Source organism: Apis florea, unplaced genomic scaffold, assembly GCF_048593485.1.
Source record: "Apis florea isolate Af1SG1 unplaced genomic scaffold, ASM4859348v1 contig_3158_pilon, whole genome shotgun sequence".
Taxonomy (NCBI): domain Eukaryota; kingdom Metazoa; phylum Arthropoda; class Insecta; order Hymenoptera; family Apidae; genus Apis; species Apis florea.
In genome coordinates this window covers 4789457-4802850 of record NW_028256713.1, presented here as the reverse complement: position 1 = coordinate 4802850, position 13394 = coordinate 4789457, and the positions used below count along the sequence as shown (strand labels likewise).

The following is a 13394-nucleotide window of genomic DNA, read 5'->3' as shown; positions in this document are numbered from 1 at the left end:
ATTCCATAGATTTTCGTATATTTTGTTCATCTTTCTCTCGTATTTACGCGAATACGATCGCAATCTGACGATGTTGCACCGATGACGAAAAACTTCAACAACTTTTTAAGTTAGAGAAAAAAAAAAAAAAGAAAGAAAGAAAGAAAGAAAAAAGAAAAAAAGGAAGTATTCTCGGTTGCTTGATATACATGAATAGTTTTACATACATGAACGATCAACGTAGATAGCAATTAATTTATAAAGCATTTAACCTTTAGTAAGCCACTATAAATAATTCAACCTTTTAACCATTTCAATCAATCTCGCTATGATTCCTCAAAGCGATTCAAGTGAAAATAACATCATGGAATAAAGATCCAATTATCCAAACGAATTATCACAAATAAAATTACCAGGGAACAGAGATATCATCGTCCCAACGATATCGATACCGTAACCCCGATCGAAAAGATTTAAAGAAGCCAAAGTACCAAAGGCTACGTAAACGATAGTCCCCTGATTTTGCATAAAACCAGAGCCTCGGGTGATCGATGATCCGGTAGACGAAACTGGTCCGGATTCAGAGAAGAACCAGTCCCCGAATTCGAAGCAACAGCGGGGCCAACAAACAAAGAGGACGCTAACGTTTAAAAGAATCGTAGAAGAGTATTGTTTTAAAGGCAGGTCCTCCTCCTCCTCCTCCTCCTCCTCCTCCTCCTCCTCCTCCTCTTCCAAGAGGAGACCTAGGTCCGGAGGAACGAGTCTGGAGGGCCGGTAGACAAAACTGACCGACCTGGTTGGTCGGTTATCCCGCCGCTGCTGCCTCTGGCTCGGTTGTCGGTGAACGAGTTGGGCTTTGGTCATTGCCGGCTCGCGACGTGCTGTTATTCTGGGCTCCACTCGGCTATATTTAGACGAGACCACCTTGAGGGAGCTCGAGAGAGCTCGAGTGCTCTCCGTGGACTGCAACCGCAAGAGAGGCTTTCCTCTATTGGCCGAACGTATGCGTTAGTTGTGCAACGCAAGCGTTCACGATCCTTTGGAAACGCGACCGAGGAATTCCTGCCCACGCTCCTTCTCCTCCCCTTCCTCTTTTTCGTCGTCATCGCACGTTAGGAGAGTTAACGAGGTTCTCACAGTGGTTTTGGAAATTTTTCAAGTTGTACTTGCGATGAAGATTCGCTTTTCGTTCGAAACGGGGGAAATCGGTGATCGTTTGTCTTCGAAGAATGGACCTCATTGTCTCTTAGACTAGATTTTATAACACAACTAACGCAAAAATAAATATTTACGATGCCGATAAGCGATACAATAGCAAAAGTAAGACTCTTTAAAAGTAAGATTTCGTTACTTCCATTAACGAAATTAGACTGGATCGTAAATTTGGCGCGTCGTTATATAAAAAAAAAAAAAAAATAAAAAGTAATTTAGACCTGGTCGTCGAGTTTTCCATATATTTTTATACCTTCGAAGTTTATACCTTTCTCTTCCTTATGGTGTTCGTATAAAGTAGCCGAATGTTACAAAACGTTTCCCAGCACTAAATCACGAGCGACGGTCGCATCAACCGTCTCGATCGTGCCTCGACAATCGTCGCTATAAACTGGTAGCCTGCAACTTAGCGTGCATTTCGGATGTCCCCTGTCTCATCGCGAATTCTTCCCAGCACTTTTTTCAAATTTATACCCTACTGTTTTATAATTGTTCGCCGCATCCATAAAACATGAACCGCGGATATTTCATCTTTCCGCCAGGCCACGATCCACGTCGTTCCTCAAAATTATGCCTCTAAACTCGTGTTCGCGTCGCGATGGAACGCGCACTCCGTCTGCGCATCGCGGACGGCCGCCGCGCCCTCTGAATAACAATCGGCCGATCGCCGCATACAGATCTCGCACTGGATTAATCGCGCGAAACGCGATCCCTCGCGATATCCATCGTTCCCGATCGAGCAACGAACCGAAACTATCCCGTGCCCGTTTTCGCCCCTCGAATCCGCTCTTCCTGTTTGCGCGGGAAGACGGAAGTCACACCTGGAGGAGGAAAGGAAGTTAAGAACGTGTCGGAATATTAATTTCTGTTTAATTTCTGTCTAAGGACGCCGACACGTGTCGTTGCCGATGAGCGAACAATCAACGTCCATCGAAAGGATCGATCCAGAGCCGTGGCGCCATTTTTGCCCCGCAAACTTGCTCCCAATGAATCACGGTAAGTCGGGCTATCTCGAGTGTATCGAGATAAATATAGATGTATATAGCAAATACGATATTTTTCTTCCCCTTATCTCGCACGCTCCTTTTACGGTTAATAAACCGGGACAGTGATCGCGTTTTTCTTCTCTCTCTCTGGAAATTACCCACACGATTTTCAAGCCCGGCACAATAAGAGCGCTATCTTGTTGCGAGCCGAGGTTTATAAATAGAAAGATCGTTTCGAGAGATAGGTCGTACGAAGAAGTCATTACTAAAGAAGTGGTTACGGGTAATTCCACGAGGCCTGCAAAAACCTCACAAATTTCTCGACCACTTTCCCACTCGCGTTATAAATTACTCGGATGCCGATTCGTTTCCTCTCGTACAACCTCCCACCATTCGGGATTGAACAAATTTTGCGAAATTCGGGTCTCGTGGGTCCGAGAACACGATCGAGTTTTTTTCTTTCTCTTTCTTTTTCTTTTTTTTTTTTTTTTTTTTTCCTTTTCGATGTGAAAGCGATGAATCGCTGGCGAGGAAGGTGACAACGCAAGGTAAGGTAAGGTTGCGCCAGAAATAAGTGCCATTTCTTACCGATACGACACGAGGCTAGCGCGGGTTACAGAACGGAAAGATCGCTTCCCGGAATTCGCGAGCGTGCGAACGGATCACGTCCTGGCCCGTTAATGGTGGCTATTAGTGTTCTTGAGGGAGACCGTTTACGTGCACCAAGATCTTGCCAAACGACACGCTCCGTGTCGCAGATAAATTCGTTGCTCTCCGAGTTCACGGTTTCGTGAAACGTAGCGGGGCCTTCTTTATCTTGAATATCAATCGATAATCCGCTGGCTTGTTAATCCTTGTTTGCCTCTTTGCCTCTTCTTCACGCGCCTCTAGCTTGGCGGACGAGAGAGCCAACCACGATGAAAAGTACCATTTTCTTTCACCTAGACGCGGCCACGCGTGAAAACGCCATGTTAATAGCTAGTGATGGGATCAAGTTCCAAACGTGCGGCCACACGGATGGAAAAATTTGGAATCACTTTTACAGTTAAATAACTTCTTCTTTAATTTTGATCGAAGCTACCGATATCAATAGTAGATAACTTTACATTCCCGATATCCTTGAAATACGTTGTTAAAGTTATGAATAATTTATATAATTTATATTTCACGAAAGAAATCTTTTTTGAAACTCGAAATTTTAATACGTTATACCTTATTCATAAAAACATTGGAAGAAAAAAAGAAATATCTTTTTGCATCGATAAAATAGAAAAAAAAAAAAAAAAGAAAAAAAGAAGTCTTGAACAGGTTCTAATTCTAATGCAATCATAAATATTATTAATATCCATATCGTGCATAACTTACAAATACTACTTTCCTTATATCAAATATAGAGGAAGATTTATTTCCGTTGTAACGATAGATTTAAGCATTTTACAAATTGCCCGCTCAAACGTGGTTGATCCCATCGCTATCGGCGATACCTCAAACACGATCAAAAAGAGGCAAAGAGAAGGGAAAGAGGAGAAAGAGAATGAGCGAGCAAATTCTTTCCATGGAATTAGAAAGCAGCCGGTCTCGGTGAGAAGCTACGCCGCGGTCACCATTAGATAATTGAACTTGAAGCCGCGAGACGTTTCCTTAACGCCAATTAAACGTTTCTGCCCGCTTTCAGATTATCCTCTGTCTGCGTGGCGGAGAGATCCCCTTTGGACGCGTTCCCCGTCCTTTCATTGGCATAACTTCCTAAATTATCCCGTTAATGCGCGCTGCTATTCTGGATTCCACCGTGATGATCTCGGTCGAAGATCAATTTGTTCGATAAGGGTGCTCGTTGTATGGGGGTAACGATGGCTCTCGTTTCGCTCACCCTTCCCTTTCTTTTCCGTTTCTTGAGCGATCGTTGCCGAGTTTTATCATGCGACAGGAATTCGCGCGGTACCGCATTCACCGAAGTCTCCCGCCAATTAAACGGATCGCCAAAGAATAATTAAGGGACACTAGGTGGACAAGACGGCCGAAATAACGTGTCGTTTCCTCGCTCTTACGCAATCGTTATGGTTGGTAGCGGGATCGAAATTCAATTCAATTTATTCACGAAATCAAGACAAATTTAACACGAAAGATTCACTTCGTGGAAATTGATTCGTAAAAAAATATACATAGGTATTTTGACATTTGAAAGAATGGAATCTTGTAAAGATTCTTGTAAAAATAGTAAAGTGATTGAAACATGAAGGTGATTACGATTTCATTGGAATTAGTATTTCTTAATTGTTAAGATTGATAAAAGTGATTGTAAAATAACCGTAGAATTAATTAAACGAATTATTTGTTTTTATTTTTCATCGAGAAGATAATCGCACAATTGTGTAAAATAAATAATTTTCTTTATCTATTTTAGGAAATTTAATCTATTCGTAATATTATTTGATCGATTATGTTCGATATATTCGATCGTTAGTTATGTTTAAAAGGAGGATAAACATAATGAATAGCGAGAAGATAAAGATGTTAACGTTTCATCAGCTTCTTACAGCGCATTAACTTGTTATGAAATAGACCGCGGAATATGCAGTTGAGATATACTGCAACATAGTTGATACTTGTTTCTAGATTCTATCGGATTACGATCAATATGTAAACATCATAAATTCATAGAAATTCATATTCTTCAACGTATCGCTAAGACAAGTTTGTTTCTTCTTTAAACACAAGGTTTTATATTCGCGCAACGAATCAACTAGAAATTGGATTTCGCAGCGTTCGCTTATCGACTTACGAAATGATATCTCATATGAATGTTTGCTTCACATTCCATTGAAACGAGCGATCGAACGAATTTTATTAGTCAAGATCAAAGATGATATTTAGATCGAGAGTGTTTATATTTAGCCACGCGCGTACTACTGAGTTCCTATATAAACATAACAGAGCTTATTTACCAACTCATGCCTGATTATACATTCTAATTTGAGGAGTTGGAAACGGAATGTTGTAACTAGCGGTTTTATGGCAGGCCAGCAGGCAGACCAAGGGCATTCCTGTTTCCAGTCGTAATCCAGAGACGCGCAAATGGAAAATTTTCGATCCGAGTTCAGCGCTTTCGAAAATACAAACGCGTTGACACGTTGAAAAATATGTGAAATCAGTCGGATCGAAAGAATTATCAAAATACACAGATACGGTACTTTCGATTCACCGAAGAAGATTTATCATCCGAGAAAGGTGTTCAAATTGTGTCCAACAAACGGTACTCGATTCTAAAAATACATTTCTAAACCGAAGAATCATCGCGGCGGCCCTGTTCACGAGGAACGCGTGTAGCGGCCGCGTTAGCGGTAGGGATACACAATTCTTTACGCACGAGCGCATGCGTACGGGCGCGAATCATGCGGACGCAAGCGCAGACGCGGCGCGCGCCAAGGTGGGGATAACGCGCACACAGAAACAGGGCGGTGCTTTCATTTATTCATAAATCAACAGCGTCTATTTATAGCTTCGACGGACAAATAGCGATAGTTGTGTGTTCGCGCGGTCGCGCGAGCACGCGGGCGACGTTGTATCCTTGAATGGCGAACAATCGAATGGAAATTAATGCGGCTCGATGAAAAATCAAACGGATCTCGACACCCGTCTCACGCTTTACACCTCTTCCCTTCAGCATTGGATAACTTTTAGTACGACTACACATTTCCTTCGATCAGGGTCGTAGATTCATCGACTCCGCGGTAATTAACCTTAATTTTACATTAACGTATTTCTTTTTATGGAAAGTTTTTCTCCCTAATTATGCCGCTATTAATAGGCTTCGATGTCGCATCGATTTAGAAACGAATAAATATTTTTCCTGATATTACGTTTTACATTTCGTTGCTAAATAATGTTTTAATAACCTATCCAATCTTTCTTCAATACATACTTAACCTTTTAACACACGCGAGAACTATCAATGCTACTGCGGAAAAATATAAACTCCGTGCATAAAAACAACAGCATCTCGTCGGAATGGCGCAACGAAATTCGTTCGATTCACTCGCAGATCGGTTCTCTAGTTGGTGTCGATGGCCGACACGATGCAACTCCGACTCAAGAAGTCTCAAGAAGAGCGTGCATGAGGACCGGAGGTGTAGGCCTGTAGTATACGGGGCACGAGAGAGAGAAATACACACCGAGATGGGAAGTTGGCCGGACCGCTGATGGTGTCGGTCGGTTGTATAGCTGGTTCGTTCAGGCTGTCGCTTGGTAAAGCAATAGCCCGGTCTAAATATAGCCTGGCGATAAACATAGGCAGTTAGTGGAGCCATGGTGTATAGCGGAGTCGGTATCCTTGGTTATACTCGAATGACGCCGGATACACGAGTTTCTCTACGTAATGCCGTGGGATTTCGGCTCTACCTGACAAGCCATTCAAGAATTCCGATCTGGTCGGCTGCATAGCAGTGAACGGGCAGGCAAGCACGCGTTGCTGGTGGCGACTGGGAATCGAGCATGGTGGTGCGATCGAGGAAATTGGAAATCGATGGCATGTAATTAACGTTTTCGATCTGCTAGCAGTCTAGCATAGCCAAAGTTAACGCTCGTTTTATGGTAATGGTTAATTAATATTGCATGACGCGTGTCCAACCTGTTGAACTTTCCACGTGGAATTCATCGACGCGATTTCGTGTCTGTTCTGGTCTGGAATGTGATCCGGAACATTAATGTAAACTACGTACGTTCGTTTCCACAGCATAGTTTTCTTTTTCTTTTTTTTTTTTTTTCCTTTCTTTTTCTTTCTGGATCGATATGTACGGTATGTTAGAAGAACGAGCTCGATTAAAGAATCGTGCGATTTCACGATTTTCTCTGGATGATGACGAAAGTCAACGGGAATGAAGAGCATTCTCGCTCCTTCCTTGATTCGATTCGCGTTCCTCGACAAAGCAATAGCCGATTCTAAATATAGTCGACCCGATAAGCACAGACACTTGGACATATGCTCGACTGATAACGGATAGTCGTTGTAACACGATTGCTGTAATATCGTTCACACCGGCGTAATACTACATGATTTACGCTGTTTTCGCGCCGGGATTAGCGGTAAATATTGACAGACACTGATACGGATCCACGGCCGGTTCAAATCTTCGCGAATTTAAGGAGAGCCCATAAGCCAGCCGCATACTGAGAGAGATAACACGAAACATTCGTGCAAAGTGTACGTATATATATATATATATATATATATATTTTTTTTTTACCAACTGAGAGTCAGAGAGAAGGAAAGAGATAGATTTTTCAAGACTCGTCTCTTAGCAGATAACACGTTTCCTCGCTCGAAGCTGAATCGCGGCTCGGATCCAGAGCAATTATAAAACAGAAATAAAGCGAATTCCTGCACGATCACGTAAACGCGCGACACGCTCTCGGCTTAAAAATACAATATTTTTCCGACAATATAAATTGCATTGTGCCGCTCTTTTTCATCGAATTCCTGTCGATTACCTTCAAAATTGATATTAAAACAATAGATAGAAAAATATTACGCAAAGAGAAAAGAAGAAGCAAATGAAAAAATAAAGGGGAAATAATCGTTTTCGTTTTTTTTGGAACAGTTTCGAATAAAAAAAAAAAAAAAAAAAAAAACGCGGACTGTTTCGCAAATATTATCGGTTCTAAATTGGAAATTATACATTTGGTATCGCGGCATTTACGTTTAATGCGACGATAGCCGACGAGCTTAGCCGACGACAAATTAAGGCGATTGGGACGGAGCCGTCGCAGCTCGTTAAAATCGCACGCACTTCGCGTATCGCGGGCCCTAGCACTTGAAAGCGCCGCTTGTAATACAACCTCCATGCTCCGCGCAAGATTTCACCAGGATCTCATCCGTAATTCGAACGGTTACGCCTCGTCTCGGATATATAAAACCGTGGATACTACGATCTCTATCGTGTGCATTTCTCGCTGTCCAACTCCTGCACGATCGATCAAATACAACAAGAGGCCACCATACGTTCGAACATCGTTTGTTCTTCCTATAAAAAAAAAAAAAAAAAAAAAAAAGAAAAAAAAGAATAATTGGTTTCCAGTGTCCATCGTTTACGATCTTTTACTTCTACTCTTTCTTCGTGGATCGATGATGGTGGTGGATTGCGTGCTCCGTTTCGAAAAAGAACGGGAAGAAATGGACGAAAACGAAAAGTGACACGATTATTCGAGCAACACGCAAGGGAGCTAGGAAGAGGAAGCTCGACGATCTCGTTATCGCGGGAAAGATGATGTACAGGTAGTAAAACTTGACCTTAACTTTAATTCCTGCGCGCGGCATAAGTTAATTTAGAAGAGAAACGTTATTCCGATCACGTGTCCCGACAAATCGTATCTCGATCGACACTAACGTAACTCTGACTCGATGCAGTTTTTCTTTCTCAGTTTATCCTCCAGTTGTTGTTACCTAGGTTGGAGAAGGGTAGAGAGAAGAGAGCCTCGTAAAAAGAAAAAAGAAGAAGGAGAAAAGAAAAAAGAAGAAAAGCTGTACGGAAACGGAACACGTGTTCGGTTTGAGTTTACAACGAGTTAGATAAATAGAGCACGAGTCTCGAGGCGCGAACTTTCCACGCGACAAGATGGCCAAACGTGGCGATCACGTGCTCGAATCTCCACGGATAAGCTGGCGGCGAGACACGACGAAGAAATTCGTTTATCTGAGCGGCGGAGGCAGGGAACGACGTAGTCGTAAAACGAGGGAAGAAACAACGCCGGCCGACCATACATTCTTGTTGACCGAATGAATACGCGTCGGTACGCCGGGCCCATAATTGGTGCCGGCCAATTAAGGGTTAATTGAGTGTATTTTAGCCTGAAACCAGCCGCGTCGTCGTTACTTAAGGCGGCACCCACATTAAACTCCAACGCTTCGGTTTGTTGCCGCGCCACCACCGCCAGAGTCGAAATGCACGCTCCTTCTTCTATACGTGCACGAACGCTACTTTGTGTACTTCCATCCCCTTTGGCCGCCGTGGCGCGACCAACGCGATTATCCGGCCATCGATTTATTCGCTGTACGTTAACCTTTTTATGGGTGTCAACCGGGCTGTGCGTGTAATACGGAAAAAAGGTGGAGAATGTCGGCTTTTACAGCGCGCTGACACGTGCTTCCAGCGTGTCGTTAAACGATTCTTCCGTTCTTTTTTTTTCTTTTTTCCTTTTTTTCTTTTTTTGGTCAACGTTGTTGTCGCTCGCTATCGGGGAACGACGGTTGGTTACAGGCAAATCTTGTTGGGGGATGTGGGGATGTTCGCTGTAAATTTGTAAAAGTGAAAGAAAGTTTCTTTTTTTTTTTTTTTTTTTAGAGACGATACATAATAACACAATTGTGCGAAATTTATTCGGAAGATTTTATTCGCGTTGTTAGATAAAAAAGAAAAGCTTCTTATGTTTTTATTCAATATCGGTAATCAAACGAATCAAATAAAATTTCGTTTCAATAATATTGGATCGATTGGATATGCGAGAAGGGGTTGGTGAAAAAGCTCGGTTTTCGGATAATTTACTCGATCGATCTTAATTTTTCTTTTTAAACAGATATTTAATTAAACAATCGCAAACAATTGTCAAAACAGTTGTAAACGACAATTTATCTTGCTTACTTTATGCCGAGACCGAGCTAATATAAGCACGCTCAATTTAATCAAATCCACATTCTTCCAGGAAACTTCTCAACTCTGCATAATGTTACATCCACACATATACGATGTATACGGTACATGCATACCGTGGAGAACGAAAAACAATTCGCCCGGAGATTTAATTTTAAATTGGACTAGCGAATTGACGGGCGCTATTTTCCAGAGCTAATATTAGACCACGAATCGGTCCAAATCGGTTCTCGCGACACTCTGGTGGTGGCTAATTCGAACAGCCGCATCCTTGAACGCTGACAGCCAAGTTGGAGCCAAGGTTAAAAAACACGTTAGTCACGTTCGATCGGAGCGTGCACGCGTGAATCATACGCGATACACAATCGGGGAAAATCTAGAATCCCCTTAGGTGGGATTCGAGATCGCGTACCATCGCGATGGAAGGACATCCCAGGCCATAATCGACGTCGATTGTATTACACAGTTATCGCACGTTTCGCAGAATAATATTCGTTAGAAATTAAATACGAGACGGATGGATGAATGAATGAACTCGCTTCACGAATCGATAATTAAATTCCACACCTTGCCTCCCTCTCCCCCCCCCCCTCCTTCCCCCTCCTCCCTCGCTCTGCTCGATCGGGAATTCAAATTTCAAAACAGCGTCTCTCTATAAAAAGATTTCCGAGATCGAAATAGAGATTAGAAATCGAACCAGTTTCCGCCACGGTCCGTTGAGGAAACGGCGCAATTACGAGCGGCTCACAAGAGTATTCAAACAGCAGCGTTCAGCAGCAGCAAATTTAACTCGCGAAAAATCTTTTCATTTTAAAGTTTGTACGTATACAGAGCGTGATGGATATACGCAAAGCAATATTTTATTGCGGCAGAAAATCCGTTTTTTCCGAGGGATTGATGAAATCTATTAGTGGATCACCTTTTTTCGATTCTATATAATAGAAAAACATAGTATTAATCCGATCTAAACTACAAGCTTGTCGTTTATAACTTAATAAAGAAGCCGATTTTTCTTTCGTCTCTACGAACACTCTTACAATCTCGATCTCGATACGATAAAAACAGCAACAATTTGCTACGCCCGTGTCTTTATCCTTTCTCAACTTTGCTCGTAGGATATTCTCATTGTGCTCGAACAACAAATTTCGTGTTTATAGCGAGCGAATTGTTGTAGTTTCGCGAGCCACTTCTACGAAGGGATTTCTGCGTAAATATTTAATTAATCCTGTTGGCGCGATATTACGTTACTACAGCTCGCTCTTTCTTCCCGGCTGTTCGAGAGCGGACACGAGCCGCCAATGACGGAGCAAACGAGCGACTCGAGCCAGCCAGCCACCGGCGTGCCTGCGAAACCAGTATTCTCACACTCTATTCATTCTTTTATTCCCCGGCTGCTAAAAATAGAGCCTACTCCAGTAAAAACGTCCGCGTTGTGTGTTTCTCTTCTTCTCTGCCGTGATGAATGGATCGTTCTCCCCGATCGAGCCGTTTCCTCCCGCGCCCCTCGAAATTGCGTCTCTTTTTAATCCACGCATTATTCCTCGATCTCAACTCGATGGACTTTGGGCCTCCACCGCAGCGTGCGTTATGTAAAAACCAATTGACCCATTTATCGGAAAAACTGCGCTCGTCGGACGAGTTATTGGTCCGAGTACCCTTGCCAGACGTTACATCGACAATTAAGTCGATGTACAAGAAGTTAAACTCGTTGTTGTTGTTGTTGTTGTTGTTGTTGCTGGTCAACGAAGTTGATCCAAGTTTGAAAAAAGTTGGCACGATTAATCGTATTATAAAACTTTGATCGTATCGTTCTCAGAATTAATAATTGAGAAGCGTTTTGATAAAGCGAACAATTTTTGCGGAGCAATTGCGGACGGAACGGTTAAAATAAAATATCGCGAGACATATTTAAGTCCGGAGAGTTCTATCTTTTCGAGAGGGAATTTATCCATTAGTCTTTCTTAAAAGCTCGACAGGGTATCGTGAACTTGACACCGTAAATTAGAGGCTGTCTTCGCGAAGGGTGAGCTCTCGGTTTCGTTGCAAAAACCTCCTTCTGTCGTTTATTAAATTTTTTTAATATAAAAATTCGATGAAAAAAACGTATTCTCCACGAGTTGCCACGAATATCTAACATCCATCTCCGTATTCGTCATCGAGATGAACATCGTTCATTCTCCATTATCGACTGAAATCCCTCGATACTCTCCCCATAATAAATCCTCCTAATAACAGAGAAATAATCATAATCATCACAATAAATACCAATCTCAACCGGCGCGTTAAAAATAAGATACTCGTCAAACAGTTTCTTCCATCAACCGTATGTATATATATATATATCCGATTGACCGGCTGTCGCATCGTGCAACAGTTGGCGATAGATTAAACATTATCGATGAATTTCTCAACGTTATGTCATCCGTGTTAAGCGTGTTGCGTAACATGCAGTGACCGCGCGGGTGGCTAATACAGACGCGTGCACGTATATTTCCTCGATAAAATAAAATAAAAAAAAGAAAAAAATGTACAACCAGTACAAATATATACACACACACACACACACACACATACACGGTAGCATGCCACGGTGCGCCAACCACCAGGTTAATTTTACGTAATATCAAGAGAGCGAGTTTATATTCTCGCGGGCCGATCGGCTCTCGTTCGGCCAGTGGCGCGTCCGGTTGCCTCGTAAATTCCTCACGCTATCGCGATATATTTAACTCGGCGATAATGTAGCAAACAAATCGTATCGTTTCAACCGGAACCGGTATTCTCACGCTCTGCTCGTCCGCGTTTATTCCCCTGCTAAAGATAGCGCGTATTTAATCCGCCTTCTGCACGAGGAGGGAGAGAAGGGGGAATCGGACGCGATTCCAAGTGAAAATCAAGCGAGACACGATCGAGGGGTGGGGGTGGGGGGAGGGGAGGGGGAGGGCCGTTTGCCACCATTTTCGCTCCGTTTTATCCAAGCGATATTGCGGTATTTATCCGTTATAAGCTTGCAGCAGCTCGAGAGCGTGTTATATCTGCAAGGAGCGCGAAACTCGAGCCTTATTTCATTTTGCCAGCTACGACGATCGTGGGGAATGATAGCCGGCGAAAGACGAGGAGGAGGAGGGAGGAGGAGGAGGAGGAGGAGAAGAGTAGTTCGAGAGGAAATTTGCGGTAAAACTTGTTGGACACGCAATCCGGAATGATTTACGACGAAAAATGTTTATTAATTATTTCCATCCACATTATTGGATGGAAGTAAAAAAGATTCCCCCCCGTGTTGAAGTTACGTACGGTTAATTTAATTTAACGCTTTCGGCACATTTTCTCTCTTCCAACGAGCAACTTCTTTCCCCCCTTTTCTTTTTCTCTCTCTTACGGCCAACAAGATACAAAGGGAACTTCGATCAAAGCCATATCGGGATTAAATTTCGATTTCACTCTACTCCATAAATGACCGGGTTCCAGTCCCGATTTTCGAGTAGTGGTAGCGCCAGTAGCGGTATACACTGGTAGTAATACTTATCCAACCTTTCATACGAAACCGTGTACATTGTTTCGATCGTTAATATCACTC

The 13394-nt window shown here is 42.7% G+C and overlaps 1 protein-coding gene and 1 long non-coding RNA gene across 2 annotated transcripts in view; one reads left to right on the top strand and one right to left on the bottom strand.

Moving 5' to 3' along the window:
* LOC100872200 (receptor-type guanylate cyclase Gyc76C) overlaps window positions 1-13394 on the bottom strand; it is a 67243-nt gene that overhangs the window by 9892 nt on the left and 43957 nt on the right. The gene's annotated exons all lie outside the window — the stretch shown is intronic.
* LOC147657451 (uncharacterized) lies at window positions 5586-9654 on the top strand. The gene is made up of 3 exons (XR_015292475.1): window positions 5586-5908; window positions 8252-8448; window positions 8621-9654. It is a non-coding gene; the product is annotated as an uncharacterized LOC147657451 (long non-coding RNA).